A 17,814-nucleotide genomic window follows, 5' to 3' on the forward strand; every position below is an offset into this window, starting at 1 on the left:
AGTATTTCCAAGAAAAATAAACAAATTGTTTTTAATGAGGGACTATATGGAACCTGATAATCTGCAATCCAGTATTTCCATTTCTTTAGCAAACAAATTTGAACCCTATAATGTAGTAATTTTTTTCCATGAGAATGGAATTCGTTAGAATGATATCTGCATTGTATGAAAACATCTGGTTATTTAGTATACAGTCTCATGCCCAGGCTTCATTTCCTGCCAAATAATGAGACTGACTTTTTTTTTAAAAGATTTATTTATTTGTGCATACAGAATAGAGGCTCAGGAGAGCGAGAGGCTTCACCAGAGACAGAGTGGGGAGCAGAACAGGAAGATCGACAAAGTACACTGCTGAGGGGAGCAGCAGGCGGGTCAGGAGAAGTCTGCAGCCTCATGTGGTCACCTCTGGGGCAGGCGGGAATCGAACTCGTGTGGAAGTGGCTTTAGCTTCTTAGTGCTGTGCTTTAACCCGCTGCACCACCAGGGAGGGCCCTAATGAGACTGACTTTTAAGAATAATGCACAGATATTTTCTACCATTAAAAGTGCATTTGCATTAAAAGGCTAAGTATATTGCATTATAATTTTGACAGTTTTTAAACTTTTCTGAAGCATGTATACTTGTTTTCAAAATGTAGATGTCAAACATCTTAAAATAAGTAAGTTGGAGTTTGTAAGCAAAGCCTCTAAAAGGTTCAATATACGTTGATGTCTGGAAAGAAAGTAATTATAGGTGTCATTTCCACCCTTTCTACACATTATACTATATTATCAACATGATCTAATGTCAGAGAAGAGGAGAAGGAACAGTGTTTTATAATTAAAAATTAATCAACCTTTTCCATTTAGAAGTAAAATCTTGGAAAAAAAAGGAGAATAGGTTGAGCTATCTTTTGGAAATTGAAGTGAAATAATTGAAAAAGATGCTTAAGCAATAACCACAATCATAAGTGTTTGCATAAGATTCTCCTTGTCATAATTATATTAATGGACTGGTATATACCTAATTAGAATCAGTAGACTTTTATTTAATGAGAATGGTAACTCTTGTATTATCTTTTATCACAGTTCTTTGCACTGTTCCTGTCATGTGGTGGCACTCACACATGAGAAATGTGTTCACTGATGTTCACATTTTCTTAAATGCATGAAAACGATTAATTCCAGTGCTCAATTGCCTATTATTTCCAAAATGTAAACAAGTCAAGAAAATGACCTGATTTTTTTCAATTATAGCTTACCTGAACAATTGAAATATTGTTATAATAATCTAGTAAACTGAAACTCATAATTGTGACCAATATTAATTATTATTTTATCCATATTCCATGTGTTTTACTAATAGAGGAGAAATATTTCTACTAGCTTCTTGAATCCTCATAGATTACTTGAAAAGAATACTTTATTATTGCAATTAACTATTGTAAAGTGAGAAATATTGATTAAATTTTAATTTTACCATACCAATTTGCCACCTTTTTTACAGTAGACTCTGTCAATGTGATAGTTTATTATTTGACTCAGACACATGATTGTGGGTTTGAAGTTCTCTATTTATGTCTTTATGTCAAGGGTGAGGGCCATCTGAGCTCTTGAGGGTAGTTTGCATTTTGTAAAATGGGATAAGTATCTTCTACTTTTTGCAGCTCTAAGGGTTGATTAATCAGAATAAATAAAGAGTGGTTTGTGATAAATGGTATTCCAATTATTAACAGGTCTGAGTAAACAAATTTGTCACATTTTCATGATTTCCACTACTCTTTGGTGCTTCTACTTGGTCTGATTCTTACTTTAGATGTTAATGCCAGTTTATTTTCAGTGGTCCGCACCAGTTAACTCTCTCAGTCAACCCTCACATCCATCTTATGTCTCTGATACTTTCTTTAATATTCTCTAAAATATACTTTTCTTTGGGAAACTTCTCCCATGTACTTTAAATAAAATGATTACTATTGCTGTTTTCATTGATTACTTTTAGATCAAAGTTTGTGAGTTTGTGGGTCATTCAATGGGAAACTAGTGAGTCAGCTCTGAAAGGAATTTTATGAATGAATAATGCAATTCTTCCCTCTAATAACAGCATTGTACACTTTACATTTAGTTTATATTGATTGCTCTGTGACACAGGAATAGACCAATCTTTATATTATCCAGAATTCCCTTTAGTGGTAATATCACAGATATAAATCTTCCCTTGTGACCTCTATTTCTGTGCTTTTCTCCAACTTGAAGTAACCCTGAGTAGGTTTTTAATTAAAGTAATGTGAGCCACTGAGTGTATCACTCTTTTTATGCATGATCAGATTACTATGGCATGTATTTCTGCTCTCTTGTAAACTTGGATTTTATGGATAGGTAATAAAATTCTTCGCTCCAAGGTTTGTAATTTTATTTCCAACTTTAAAAAAGTGGTAGTCTTTGATAGTTCTTATGTAAAAATGTGTAAAGTGTGAGTAGGCACATAAAGATATATTTTAGACTAGGTATACAATTGTGGACCTTTTAGCCATTTTAATTTTTAAGTCCTTTTAGTGATATAGAAGTAATTATTTTTCTTATATAATGTATATGATTGTATTTTGTATCAATTTACTTAATATGAAACTTAAGATTGAACTGTTGATTCCAGTAGAAATATTTTATATTTTAATCAGTGTGTCATTGAATATAGCATTAAACCATGAGTCTTTAGAAGGAAACATTAAACCTAACAGTTTACATTAATGTTATCAAATGTTAGCCCATATTACGCATGTTGGCATTTAAAAGCACAGGTGGTAATATAACTTAGGGCTTAGAGTATGATATTTCAAGGTAACTCAACCTTCAATACTTACTGGTGTTATGACCTTGAGCAGGGTAATTAAACTTCCTAAGCCTCAGTTTATTCATCTGTAACAGAATGTTTAAAATATTAATATTTGTAAGTAAAACAATAATGTGTGTGTGTGTGTGGGGGGAAGATATCTACCATCTAACTAATGTCTGAAGTCCTGAGTTAAATATTAAATCCTGCCAGTATCAATCTGAGCAATATTAATTGTCTCCTTTTGTGAAGAAGAGGACTTTTTAAAGCCAGACAATTTAAAGAGCCAGTGCTTTCTCAATTCTTGTGCAGAATTTGAGTGTATCTCTGAAGCACCAATGTCCCAAAGTTCCCATTCTCCACTGTTTTAAGTATGAAGAATCTGAGTGAAGTGAGGAATATTTCTTTTAAATGATACTATATGAACATATCTATTTTGTTATTTTATTATACAAGAAGGGTTGCTATAAGATTATTGAATATAAGACATACCATTTATTCAATGATCTGTTTTTGATGAGATTGATAAAATCTTAAATTATTTAAATGTTCCTGTTCCATGCTGGGAATACAGTTATGGTTTTTGCCTTTATTAATTGGATAGCTCTTTGGGAATTATTTGCACTAAAGGTGAGGGAATTCTAAAACCATAGGTCCCAGTGAAGAACTTGTTTTTTCTTAGTTCCCAAATGCAAATTAAATGTATCTTTAAAATATATGTTTGTAAGGATTCAAAGGAATGAGTGTACTTATACAAAAACATAACATTTGCTTAAGGCTCCCAAACATCAATCTTCTGGCAAAAATATTTTTCATCCTTCCCTTCACCTCCCGCCAGCCCTTAAGAATGTGCATGCCTGCACACACACTAGCAGAACACAAACATACCAAATAAACAGTGTTATATAAACCAAAATGTGAAAGGACACAGTTGTACCTGTGGATGAAGCTGTTGGAAACTATTATTTAATTGGTTAACACAATTATATTCTGTGATTTATTTATACTTAAGAATTTTCAAACCATAATATCCTTCTTAGAGTATATCATTATATTATTACTCATTGCATGTTTTATTATAGTCATTACTGGAGATTTTTGTGAATTTCCAAGGAATACAATTCTTTGATGAGATTTGTGTTTCAGTTTTTTTCTATTTTTTAAAAATTGGTGCACAATTTATATTTTCATTGTTCAATGGCAAACTTTGTGTATATGTAACTTATACAACATGTGAAAGAAGTCTGTAACAGTAATATAGGACTAATTTAGAAAAGCATTTCTATTAAGTATTAATTTTATACAAGAAAATTAGAGCATTTCATATATTCATAACTATCAGTCATGTCTGAAACATTTAACTAAATTATTAAGATGCTTCTTGTACATTTGTAGATGGTATGACTAAAAGCATGTAAAATAAACTTTTCCACTTAGGATATCATAATTCATTGGCTAAAAACCATACACATAAAACAAACTAATGCATACATTTAAGAGAAGAAAAATATTTTAGCTAGCACTCGAGGTGGGCAGTTTCTTTACATTTAGAAAAAAAAATTCAAAAGCAGATTAAGTAGAGTTGAAAAAGTTGTGCAACATATAAATATTAGTTTTTCAGGTCAGACCATAAATTCAACAGGAGATATCCAAGTATGATTTTATTAAGGGTTGAACTCCCATTAAAAGAGAATTAGAAAACCAAACTAACTTTGGTCTTCTGTTTCTCTGACATGCTACAATATGTAGCATTTAAAATATTGCTGATAGGACTCGTTTAAATTTATTCTTGCGTTTTACCTCAAGTAATAGACTTCCTGGGAAACAGGAAAATAATTTTTTTTCTTCAGAAAGTTAATTATCATTATCTTAATTTGAAGTATGATTATTTGATGAAGTTCAATTACTGTTTATTAATGAAGAGCTCAATGTATAAAGCATTATAGAATATTGTCCAATTGCTGAATCTCTTTATCCTATACTATATATTTGCTAGGAAATGAAGATAGGGAAAATTTGATAATGGCAGAACATAACATTACAAAAAAATAGTCTCCCCCTTTAGAGTTTATGTATCTTGAGACACCATGAAAAGAATACATTTATAATTGATTGTATACTAATGGTCAGGAGACCACTGCAGAAAGCTTTCTTTTTCTGTCTTTTTTCTTATGGTGACATCTGTGTTCTAGCTATAAAATTTTACAAAAATTTCTTGTGGTAATGGCCCATTTTCCCAGAGAAATTTTCCCTATCACCAAGCATGAGGTGTGACTCTAGGGTAATGAGAATAGTTCTGTGTTTTACATGTTTTTCATTCAAACATATTTTAAAACTTTGAAGTTTACAACTAAATAGTCTGCTCATGACACAAATCACCCAGATGACTCATAACATTTAAGCTGTCATTGATGTGGGTTAAAAATTCTGTGGCACAATTCCTCTGTTATTGGAGAATATTGGGTCTCAGAAACCAGATCCTCCCAAAAAGCCTAGCAAGAGCCTAATAACACATTAACTGTTAGGTAGAAACTATCAGAAACTTGAGAGTTTATACATAATCAGTCATTTCATATTTAGAATGAAAATAATCTACCAAGTATAATGTAACACACATATGACAGATTAAATGAATACATACCATGTATCAGTCATTGCTCTGTATTTATTTTCATTTACAACTCACTTATCCTCTTACAACTTTCTTCTGGGAAGGATACTCTTTTTACTCCTACTTTGCAGAGTTGTGAATAAACTCTAGAAGATAAAGTCTGCAGTTCTATAGCCATTTGTTGGTGGAACTGAAGGAAGTAGTCAGACCAGTCTTCTTCAGAGTCTGCACACTTCACATTCTACTAAGAGAAGTGCTTATCAGAGCTTGTGACTGTATTCCAAAGGTCTTAGGCAGGAAATGTTTGGAGTTAGGGTAACCCCTGGATTCTTTCTTTTCTTTTTTTTTCTTTTTAAAGATTTTCATTTAGTTTTGCATACAGGACTGGGGTACAGGCCAAAGGTGCAGGGGTGGTGAGAGCATTCACCAGAGATGGAGTGGGGAGCAGAACAGGATGACTGATGAAGTACACTGCTGAGGGGAGCAGCAGGTGGGTCAGGAGAGGTCTCCTGAGTCATGTGGATCACCTCTGGGTTGGGGGGGGGATCGAAATTGTGCTGAAGTGGCTTTAGCTTCTTAGTACTATGATTTAACCAGTTGTACCACTAGGGAGGGGGCGTCTTTTTTTTTTTAAGATTTATTTATGCATACAGAACTGGGGTACAGACCAGAGGTGCAGGGGCAGTGAGAGAATTCACCAGAGACAGAGTGGGGAGCAGAACAGTCAGATTGGTGAAGTACAGTGCCCAGGGGAGCAACGACAGGAAAGGTCTGCTGTGCCACGTGTATCACCGCCAGGGGCCAGAATCGAGCTCATACTGAAGCGGCTGTGGCTAGCTTGCCGTGTTGCACCTTAACCCATGGAGCCACCAGGGAGGGCCACCCTTGGGATTCTTGAGATATTTTGCAATCACCATGCCTGCCTTTTAGATAATTGAAAATCTCTGAACTCCACACACACCACCTTTTTGGGGGGGCTTACATTTTCACTTTCTACCCCTGCTACTTCTGCTGTGCCCATACAGTTTCTTTGTAGGTGCTATATTCTAGTCCTGAGTACAGATGAGTTTGAGCAGAGCACTAAATTTCTTTTTATGCTCTTTCCCAGGATGCTAGAGTCAGCCCCTTTAATCTCTCATCCTTGAAAAGAAGATTGTTCTAAAGTTGTCATCATTTCAACTTTAGTGACTGGATTTTGGAACGTCTTTATTTTTAGAAACTCCTAATGTCATGCCTAATCCTTGTGCTAGATCTTGGGCTCCAAATGACCAGGCATGGAACACATCTCATGGTATCAGTGAGGAGCACTAGGTATGAAGCCTAATTACCCAGCTTTGCATTTCTACCTGGTTCTCTACCGGAGCATGTGTGGGCATCTGGTCATTTCACCTGTATTGGTCATTTCACCTGTATTGGCTTTTTTTTTTTTTTTTTTTCAGAAGACGGCATACGAGATGTCGAGCAGTGACTGGAGTTCAGACGTGTGCTCTTCCGATCCAAGATTTCTTACATGATGATCTAAAATTAAATTCATAAATTAATTTTTTTTTTTTTTTTTTTTTTATCTAGATTCCCCCTCCCCACACTGATACCATAACTGGCTTTCCTGCCTAGTGATGTGCAGAGTGCTATCACCTTGTGAGTAACTTTTATAATAGGTGTCCTTAACTTAGCCTCTGGAATCCTAAAATTGTATATAATACTTTTTTTTAAAGATTTATTTATTCATACAGAACTGGGGTACAGGCCTTGGGTGCAGGGGCAGTGAGAGGATTCGCCAGAGACAGAGTGGGGGGCAGAACAGGCAGATAACGAAGTACACTGCTGAGGGGAGCAGTGAGGGGTCAGGAGACGTCTGCCGCGCCATGTGGTCACCTCCGGGGCAGGCAGGGATCGAACTCATGTGGAAGTGGCTTTCGATTCTTAGTGCTGCGCTTAACCTGCTGTGCCACTAGGGAGGGCCGTATATAATACTCTTATCTGTGCTTATAAACATACTTCTTGGTTGTTCTTAAGAAGGGTCAATGGTTTGGATTTTTTTTTCTCAAAGGAGTCTAATACAAAAATAATTAGAACTATTATTACTAATGATGTGATACAAATAAGAAAAGATTTATTTTTGGATCCCTAAAATAACTTTTCCCAAGAATATTAATTCTTTCCTGTGTTTGAGAGTGCATGGGACTATGGCTACTATATCGGGCTGCTTGCATTTATACCGATAATAGATCTTCAGCAATTTTATTACAAAGATTTTTTTAATTTATTCATACAGAACTGGGGTACAGGCCAGAGGCACAGGGGCAGTGAGAGAATTCACCAGAGCCAGAGTGAGGAGCAGAACAGACAGATCTGTGGCGTACACAGCTTTGGGGAGGGCGGGGTGAGGCAGGAGAGGCCTGCTGCGCCATGTGGGTCACCTCTGCCGGGCAGAATCAAACTCATTGAAAGCAGCTGCAGCTCATTTGCAGTGCTGAGCTTTAACCCCCTGCGCAACCAAGGAGGGCCTGATCTTTAGTAATTTTAAATTATGGCAGTAGAGAAAAGAATTCCAGTTGGTTTCTTAGACCCCAATTCTAATGATCAGATTTAACAGTCGAGAAATATCTACTGAAAAAGCATATGTAAATTTCATTTTAAATATCTAGGACTATGAAATGCTGATGTAGTCATCTACATTATAGTCGTTTGGGGATTTTTTTAATCACTTGATGAAATTTGATTTTCAAATGGTTTAATGTTTTGTTTTTTTTTTTTGATAGCAGAGTGATAGCTCCAGTAGAAACTCATAAATTTTGAAAATGTGAGAATAGTCTACTAACCCTGAAATAAAATATATCATACCTTAAAAAAAAACCTGATATGAATAAATAGTATTGTAAATCCTATATCAAAACATTAAATACTTAAGAACTACTATAAAAAACACATACCAAAAATATGTGTCTTAATGAATGGCTGTAAATAGCAGGTATGGATGTATAGCTTGGTGAACAGCTTTTGACTACAAAATAGCAGGTAGTAACATATCATGCATTTAAATGTATCTCTATTGAATAAACAAGATTAAACAAATTCTTAAATAAATTTTACACAAGCAACAAAATCAAGTGTCTCTGCTGCAGTACCAGTAGAACAACAAATATTTAAAACTGTTAGAAGCTACAAGATGAAATATTAAATTTGAAGAAGATGTAACATTCCCCTGAATATTGATAAATAAGGAGGTAAAATAATATGAATTCTTTTTTTATAATAATTTATTTTTACACATTTTTGTGCATTTTTCCAATAATACGGATTCTAATTAGACTTATAAACCATTGGATAATGGTATGAAGCCTTACATTTACTGAGTCAGGTAGCTCTCAGCTCATCCCATATGAAAAAAATCTTCTTTTCTCCTTTTTTTTTTTTTGGTTAAGTGCAATCGTGAAGACATTGCTGAACAAACAAACCTCTTAGCAAAAATATTCTGCTGTATACAACAATTAACTTGAATCTGACATTGGGACAGCATTTCAGTTGTATTTGATTCAGCAATAATGGCAGTAAAAATTTGTGTTTAAAATGTTCAAAGAACACCAATTTAACTGCAGTGGACTGAGTAGAACTTGATTTGTCACATTTGTAGGAAACTAGAAACCACACTGTGAAGCTGTGCAGCTGGGGACTCGCACTGCTGGACTTGGGATTTGGGTGTGTTTCTGCAATGCCAATGAATTCTTCACATAAAAGGCATTTAGGAAAAGTTCTTGTCAAGATTAGCTGATGATTTGTAATAAACATCAAGGATTTCCTGGCACAAAAATAACCTATGTTGAGAAAGATAAAAAGTTTTGATAATTATTATTCTTCCTTCTTATGAAAAGTCTTTGCTTTTCATTTCATAAAAACCTTGATATTTCTGAAGACTTACAGTGACATTTGAATGCTGCTTATCTGTAAAACTAGGCATTTATAGATATTTTGTGCTTCAAGTAGAGCGAAATAATTTTTTTCAAATTATTTTCTATCTTTGTCACATTCAAACTTTCATGCGATAGAAAATATAGGCTATCATTTTCTCTCTCTCTCTCTCTGTCTCTCTCTCTGTCTCACACACACACACACACACAGTCCAGGGTAGAGAAAAAATAAATGACCAAGATGTTGATAAAGGAGAAATTGTTCCACCAGGCTTATGAAAAGATGTATTTTGAGACTAGGGACAAGGTGTTAGTAGTCCCACCTCTACCTTTTAATTCTGTGTGACATTTGACAAGTCATTTATAAATATAAGCCTCAATTTTCATATCTTCTAAATAAATGGTGAAAATATGAGCTACTTTATGATCAAGGCAAAGATCTTATATGTTACTTACTTTATCCCCTAGGTAAATAAATTACCTAGCACATAGTATGATTGAACAAAATAACAATTAAATGATTGAATAAATTGTGTGATACCACCAACAGTTTCCAGAATAACATATGTGATCGATACTAACTATTATTATTTTGGTACTAGTGATAGCTATGTTTTCATTTACTAGTTAATCTCATTAGTTTAGCTATCTAAATTACACTTTTCTATGAGATGGATGCATTTCTTAAATTTTTAATAAGTATTAAATATTGCTGTATTGCACACATGCTGTCAAAATACTCCATAAACTATTATAACACAGTATGTATGCAACCCATATTTTAACAAGTTTCAAATTGCACAAAGGTAATGAACTTTGTCATTTATAAACTATGCATTTTTCTCCAGTAACCCAAAGATTTTCCCCTGACTTTGGCTAAAGAAACTTTTCCACGAATGCTCTATATTTATGAGAGCTTATTCATGAGTTGCGTTCATGAGAATTTTTTGAGTTGCGTTCATGATGTTTTGCCAAACATCAACTCAAGTAGAAATGCCTGGACTCTGCATTTGAGCCTGTTGTTAGCTCATTTGTTTATTCTTAACACAGTGCACGGTCCTGGGGGCTCCTTGGAGAACAAACATCCCCTGAGTTAAACCAAGTCGAATAAGCAACATATGTATAATTGTTTTTTACTTTAACTGTCTGTATATTAAAAAATAAAAAGAATATCATCCTTGGAAAACACCTGTTGGAAACTGCTACATTCAAAATATTTCTAAATTAATTTGAGAGAGATGTTTTTTAGCCAAGAAAACCATCTTGGGGAAAATAAGTTGTGAAATTTTTGGAAAATCTTTTGTGTTTTAACTAGCTCTCACCTGCTTGGGAGATTTATTTGGCATATTACTTTTAACATTACTTATAGCTAAACAAATACTTTGTTTATTGAGTGGTGTAGTTATTTCTGAAAAGTAATTATTGTTGACTGAAATAACAGTAAACTAATGTAATTTAGAGATACCAATTTATTGTAGAATTATGGCAAAGAGACAGACAATGGAATGCTAATAATTTTGGTAGTGTACTTATATTAATCAGGTACATTTGAGTCTATTTTTAGCAGCTACAGTTTCAAAGAATCATGCCACATTTTGCTTATAATATTATAGTATCTTATAACCAACTTTGCTCCTAGAATTTCATTTGAAATAACTCATATCAATGCTATCCATTTTTAAGCATGAATAAAAAAGTTTTTTTGACATTTGTTATATTTCATACATACCATTTTCTTACTTAAATGAAAATATTAGACTTTGTATTTAAATTAATAAGAAGTGAACAGCACTTATATAGTCTTCACTGTGACCTTTAAAGCAAGACTTTGTACCAGACAAGTCAGAAATAAGATCAGAATAGAATACCTACTGTTTTATGGCTCCAAGAAGAGCTACCCTGACTTCAAAATACCTTACTTAGAACCTGTAGATGTGGGTCTTTTTTGAAAAAAAGTATTCATATTTTGATAACAACATAGTTTCTATGACTCAAATAGTAAAATTTCATACTTTTATTAAAATATCCTTAAACTTCCATTTTTAAGCAAAAAATTATATCATTTCTCACTACTATTTTGGAGAGTCCAAGCATTGGCACATTGATACTGTCTCTGTCTAAAGAGCATCCTGCTAAAAATCCTTACACATCACCCCCCCCGTTATCTTGATGTTTATTTAAAATGAATCACATACTAACTCTCCAGAAGTCTTCTCAACATGTATTTACAACATCTTTAATAGTGAACTTTACCTTACCAGTTCATTTTTTAAATATTTGGGGTCAAATCCCATATTCTTTTATTTCTTTACACCTATTATGATCAAACAACAGTTTCTTGTTTTGATTAAGATTGTTATTGATGTAAGTACCTATTTTTGATACAGTACTTATAGAAACTCACAGATAAAGAGTATCTACCTTTCTCACTCTTCTGGCAAATGGATAGTAGCTCATTTAATTCTCACCCTGAGCCTCAGGTATTACAGTTGTTTTATAGCTGAAAAAAAAAGAAAAAAAATGTAAAGAATTAGCCTTTTGCCCCAAGGTCATACAGCTAACTGGTAGCATGTTTCCTATAGACTCCACTGTCTGGTCCCAGAGACACATGATTTTAACTGCCTTTGACTTTCCTAAATTGATGGCTTCCCACCTATATATAATATATACACACAAACATGCATTATTCAGTATGAGAAAGGGGAAAATATCGCCATTTGCAACAACATGGATGGAATTTTAGGGCATTATGCTAAATCAGATAATGTCAGACAGGAAGAGATAAATATTGCATGGGAAAATTTACATGTGGATTTTTTGTGTGCGTGTGAAGAACTGAGGTGTATGACAGAGTGCAGGGGTGGTGAGAGGATTCTCCAGAGACAGAGAGGGGAGCAGAACAGGCAGATTTACTGAAATACACTGCTGAGGGGAGTAGCTGGTGAGACAGGAGAGGTTTGCTGCACCATGTGGGTCAGCTCTGTGACCTGGGATTGAACTCAAGCCATAGAGGTGATATTGCTGAGACTTAAACCTTATGTGGAATTTCATAAGAAGAACTCAACTCAAAGAAACAAGAAAAGTGGTTGTCAGGAACTAGCAAACAATGAGAAGTTGGTTAAAAGGTGCAAATTTTTATCTATACAGTGAATAAGATCTGACGACATGGTGTTTAAATATGGTGACAGGTTGATAACACAGTATTGTATTATTGAAATTTGCAAAGAGAGTAGAACTTGAATGTACTCATTACGCACACATTAAAGACACTCAGCTAACTATTGATAGATGGGAGAATTCATTCACAAATCCTCAGTATATCAAGTCACTTAAATGTATACTCTACAGTCTTACTATTTCATTTGTCCATCATACCTCAGTAGAGCTGCAGTTAAAAAAAAAGAATATGCAAATCCAAATACAGACTTCTGCTCCCTTAATTGACTGAAATAAATTTAAGGAACTTTGAAAAGTGTGGTTAATCATAATAATCGTAATCACGGTTAAGATTTGTATCATGTAACTAGCAGCACCTCCAACTTACAACTTCCTGAGGTCAGAGGTGTTACTCCCTGTTTGTAGTTCAAAAACCCACGGTTGGACAGGCTGAGTGATGTTGAAGGTCAGAGATGAGGAGGTAGCTGTGGGTCATCTTTGTTGACTTCTTTATTCCAAAATCCATCTTCTTCCTCACCACATTACAGAATTTTTTGTTATTAGACACTTTGAAGGAAAATGAGAAATGAATCATTCTACTTTCCAGTTAAGTTAGCTATGTAATTGGTAATGCTGGTAAAAGACAATTTAAAAGTTCTGGTAAACTTAACATTTTACATTGGAAGCAATGAAACAGGTTGAGATTCTTGTCTATTTCAGCTAGTTCTACAAGAAAGGGAGAAAAAGCTAATGTAGAACTGTCCTTTGGAGGCTAATCTGGTGGTATTCAAACTTGCCATTGTTATTGCTAGTTTCAATATGAGTACTAATCTGCTTAAATTGCTATAACAGAATAATGCAGGTTCAGTGATGAAGCTGTGAAGATTAATTTTCTTACAATTCTGGAGCTGAGAGTTCCCTGATCAAGGTGCTGGCAAATTCTAGGCTTCTCTGGAGGCCCCCTTAAACCTTGTTACACCTTGTATCACGGAATCACATGTTATATCTATAATGGCCATAAACACAGTTGACCAGATTAAAATTCTCAATTGCTTTACTCAGTACCATGTCCAGGTTATTGCTTGGGAACAGATACTCCTCCTGTGGTTTATAGTGTTTTCAGGCAGAGAGGAAAGTACTCTAGATTGACACTTTTCCAAGCTTCCCAGCAACAGGCATGTTCACCTTCCCTTCTTCTTTCACTCTCTGCTGCTTTGCAGGACCATGGAGATCAACGAGTAACATTCTTTAGGAAAGAATGGGGAATTCCACTCTGGTAATATTTCAAAATCATGTGTTTTGAAAAGAAATTTCTTTTTTTAAATTTATTTATGTATGTATACAGAACTGGGGTACAGAGACAGAGTGGGGAGAACAGGCAGACTAACAAAGTACACTGCTGAGGGGAGCAGTGGTTGGGCCAAGAGATGGCTGCTGTTCCTTGTGGGTCACCTCCCTGGTTGGGGAATCAAACTTGTGCCAAAGCTGCTTGCTGCTAGCCTCCTACTGCTGTGTTTTAACCCATTATACCACCAGGGAGGGTCCTGAAAAGCAATTTATTAAAGGCAATTGATCAAACCATTAATTCCTACTTTTAAGAAAAATATTTGTCATGATAGAAATTGAAATTTGATAATTCAAATTCAAACCGTAACATGTTACGGTTCCCCTGGAAATTAGTGGAAGTAAATCAGCGCAATAAGGTTTTGATATAATAGTATTGAGAAACACAGCTTGTTCATGAAAAGAATTGAATTTTACATAGCTCTATTTAAATACTAAAATCATTATTGTAAAAATTAGCTTTCTGATTAATTACATTAAAGAGCAATATGTATTTTAGATACTTTTCTATTTCCTAATATAACACTTCATACATTTGTATAATGTTTTAAGCATATCTTTAACATTCACTGAATTACTAACTTTTATAGTTAAAGATTGATTTAGTTTAGGCATATTATTAAGAACAGTTGGAATTTCTATGCTTTTAAGGCAAGGATAAGACATAACTACATAAATGCTAAAATGCAGTGTTGAAACTTATATCGCATTTGCAGTTCTGTATTGTATTTAATGACTTTGTGAAGCATTAATACCTAAATTAAGTTACATGAGGCACTGGAATCTTTAGTAAGCAATTAAATGTACCTATATTTTGAAAGCTTATTACACTTTTGTGACTTGAATCTTATGGAAGAGAATTCTCCTGAAATATTGATTCCAGTGTTTCACATACTATTCACTTACATATAGAACAAGTAAAAGTGTTATTAAAAATAGTGACTTTGTTTTAGATATATTGCTTGAGCCTATGAATTTACAAAGGTTAATTATTGAGTGACTAAAGAGTCATTATGCACTTACTTAAGTTTTCCTATATATTTTGCTTTGCTTGCTTGATTTTAAGGAACTGTTTGTCCATGAATGTCTCTGTGTGTATGTACTTTTAACTTGTCAAATATTATCTAATGGCATTTCTTTTTATATGGTGGTAGAGATTTACAATATATAGAATCAAGTCATATTTAGTTATGTGTTCTTTAAAGAGATTTGTTTTTGAACAGCATTCTGCTTTTTCAACATATATAGATATAAGAAAAAAAAGGTTAATGAAACTGACTTGGTACCACCTACATGCAAAGAGTTTTTTAAAAGTTAATGTTACTTTATTGACCAAAGTAAAATAGGGGAAAAAGGCTTCATGGGGTCCGAATATTACAGTAGAAAAATATATCTTTTCATTATGAAGTAGATCAGTGTGTGAAAGCAATTTGAATATCTGAAGCACAGAGGCAGATGAAATATCAAACTTTTTATTCCTTGTAAAGTCATTATCAAGTTGAAATGAAAGTTAAATGCAGTCAAAGACACTTAGAATAAAAACAAACCAGTAGATTTCTTTCAGAAGCTATTGGATAAACTTTCATTTTTAATAAGAGACATTGTTTACTATTTGTAATGATGAAAAAAACAAAGAACTTACTTTAAAAAAAATTGACCATTAAATGTATAACAATCTACTCTCCAGCTTCTTAAGTAATTTTTTTAGTGATTGTTCTTTTGTTCTATAATTGATTGCAAGCACCCCCTTTAACCCACCTTAAAGGGCAAGCAGGAAGTTCATGTTTTCGTTCATCAGCCCATCCCTCTGAAAAGCGTTCGATATTAAAACAGTTTCGAGGCGCAAAAGCAGAGGAAACAAGAGGCCCAGCTAGCCTGTAGCAAGGTTGGAAGATCCGAACAAGATCGCCTGCAACATACATCAAGTCTTGTTCCTGTCCAGTATTTGCATGGAGATTTCAAGTTAATGAGGGTATGACTCTGGTCTTCGTGTTATGTGTGACCTTTTATTATATTTGTGACTCTCTGGTTCATGTGTGTCATAAAGCTATGGGCAAGTTTTCCCAGCTGCTTGAGACAAACTGGCAAGAGAAAAATGCAGCGTTTATATTTCATTTTGCCTGAAGGTTTTTACCGCGACAGTTACTGCAGAGGCCAAGTAGATGTGGTAGATTTGCTGTGGGTGTCAGAATGTTTCTTTTGTCTTCTAGCTCCTTGCCTTCTTGATGATCAGGTGCAACCTAGAGAGTGATAGAGAAAGATGGGGTGTGTGCATGGGGGGGGGCGATGGTTCAGGAGGAGGTTACATGGCAGAATTCCCACGAATGCTGGCTAAGGATGAAAAAGATAAAGAAATCTTGTTTTTCTGAACTAGGGGATTCTCTGCATGACTTCCCCACTGTTGGGGTGATGAGCTTTCAGGCTGAGATTTTATTAACAATTCATATGGAGATTGAGGGCAGTGGGGAGCAGATTCTCACATAAACTTGATCTGTCCATGAATGCAGTGCTCTGTTTGGCCTGACCCTGCATGGCTTAAGGCACTGCCTGTGAGGCCAGTGTGCCAGACACAAAGAAAGAAATGAAAAGCAAGCACATTCCAGGAGTCTGCACAAAAGACCGAGCGGTTTCTAGTCATCTCCCCAGAGAGGATCTTATCTCCACGTGGCCAAAAAACATCTAAAATGTTTATTTGTATACCTAAATTTTTAAAATCAATGTGGCTGTTTATTAAGCAGTTGTCTATCGGAATGCTTTATTAGGTTTTAAAAAAGTTTGGTTTGGGGAACTTGTTGAAACTTGAAAAATATTTGCCAGTGTACATTTTCTGAAGTTTAGCTTTAGAAGTCACTAGCTTTGAGTTGTTTTTACTTTGTTGCTTGGTAGGTGTCTTGCAAAATGAATCTTTTGCAGCTCTGGAAGAAGCCAGAACAGCAGTTTACAGCTTGATTTGACTTTATGATGCCTTGTGACACAGCAGCTCTGAAACTTGTGACAATTAATGCCTGAGATGAAACTGACATGGGGGAACAGGTCTGGACGTCCATCCCCATGCTCGGGAACAGGCATTAGTGATGCAATTAAAAAAGCAGGAGAGAAGCAAAAGGACAGGAAACTTTGAGTGAGAAAGAAACTTTGAGTGTGAGGGAGAGTAGAAACTTCACTTGTCACATTTCAGCAATGATTGGCAGTTTACTCTGGCTAGCTACATTACATGATAAGGAATGACAAGCTATTTCTGAGCAACTTAACACCTTCCTTTTTTGTTTAACAAATACAGTTTGAAGGTATGATATAGTTTTGTGTAGGGGGATAATAAATTGATGTACATAATTCTGTTGTTAAATTATACATTTCCACAGGTGTTTAATAATCCGAAAGTCCAGACACATTCTTAAATTTTGCGTATGTGTTTAGTCCTTTCAGCTGCTTCCAAATTTTTATGGTTCATGAATTAACTTGTAGAGGAATGCACAAAAATGCCATTACTTATGATAGGCTTTATTCCTTTCATTTTATAGTGATTTTATTTCCATGAAATTAACTGTTGTACTTAGACTAATTGCCTGTAATTGGTGACAGAATCACTTCATTGTTTTTCTATAGCATGATACTAATTAAGATCTTTGCAATATTGACTCAGTCATGTTCTGTATTTTCCTTCCATGTTGAATCAGTGGTAGATAAAATCAAATGTAACTTTTAAAAAAAAATCTATGGGATAAAATGTTTCTATAAATAATTAAACAAGTCTTTAAACAGCTTGTCATAAATTAATTTTAAAACATTGAAATTGAAAAAAGTATTGACTGTAGGTCTATTTGGTTTCATAAAACATCAAATGATTTTCCTAAGTCAAATTGAGCCCTGTTGGAATCAGCTTTAATATATCACAGTTACAAATATCAGATGCCTAGCCACATGCGTTTTTATTATTCTGTTTGTGTCTGCAACATTGAAATTAGCATTGCTAAAAGTGCTTTTGTAAGG

This window comes from Condylura cristata, unplaced genomic scaffold (assembly GCF_000260355.1).
Source record: "Condylura cristata isolate star-nosed mole 26May11 unplaced genomic scaffold, ConCri1.0 scaffold00003, whole genome shotgun sequence".
Lineage (NCBI taxonomy): Eukaryota > Metazoa > Chordata > Mammalia > Eulipotyphla > Talpidae > Condylura > Condylura cristata.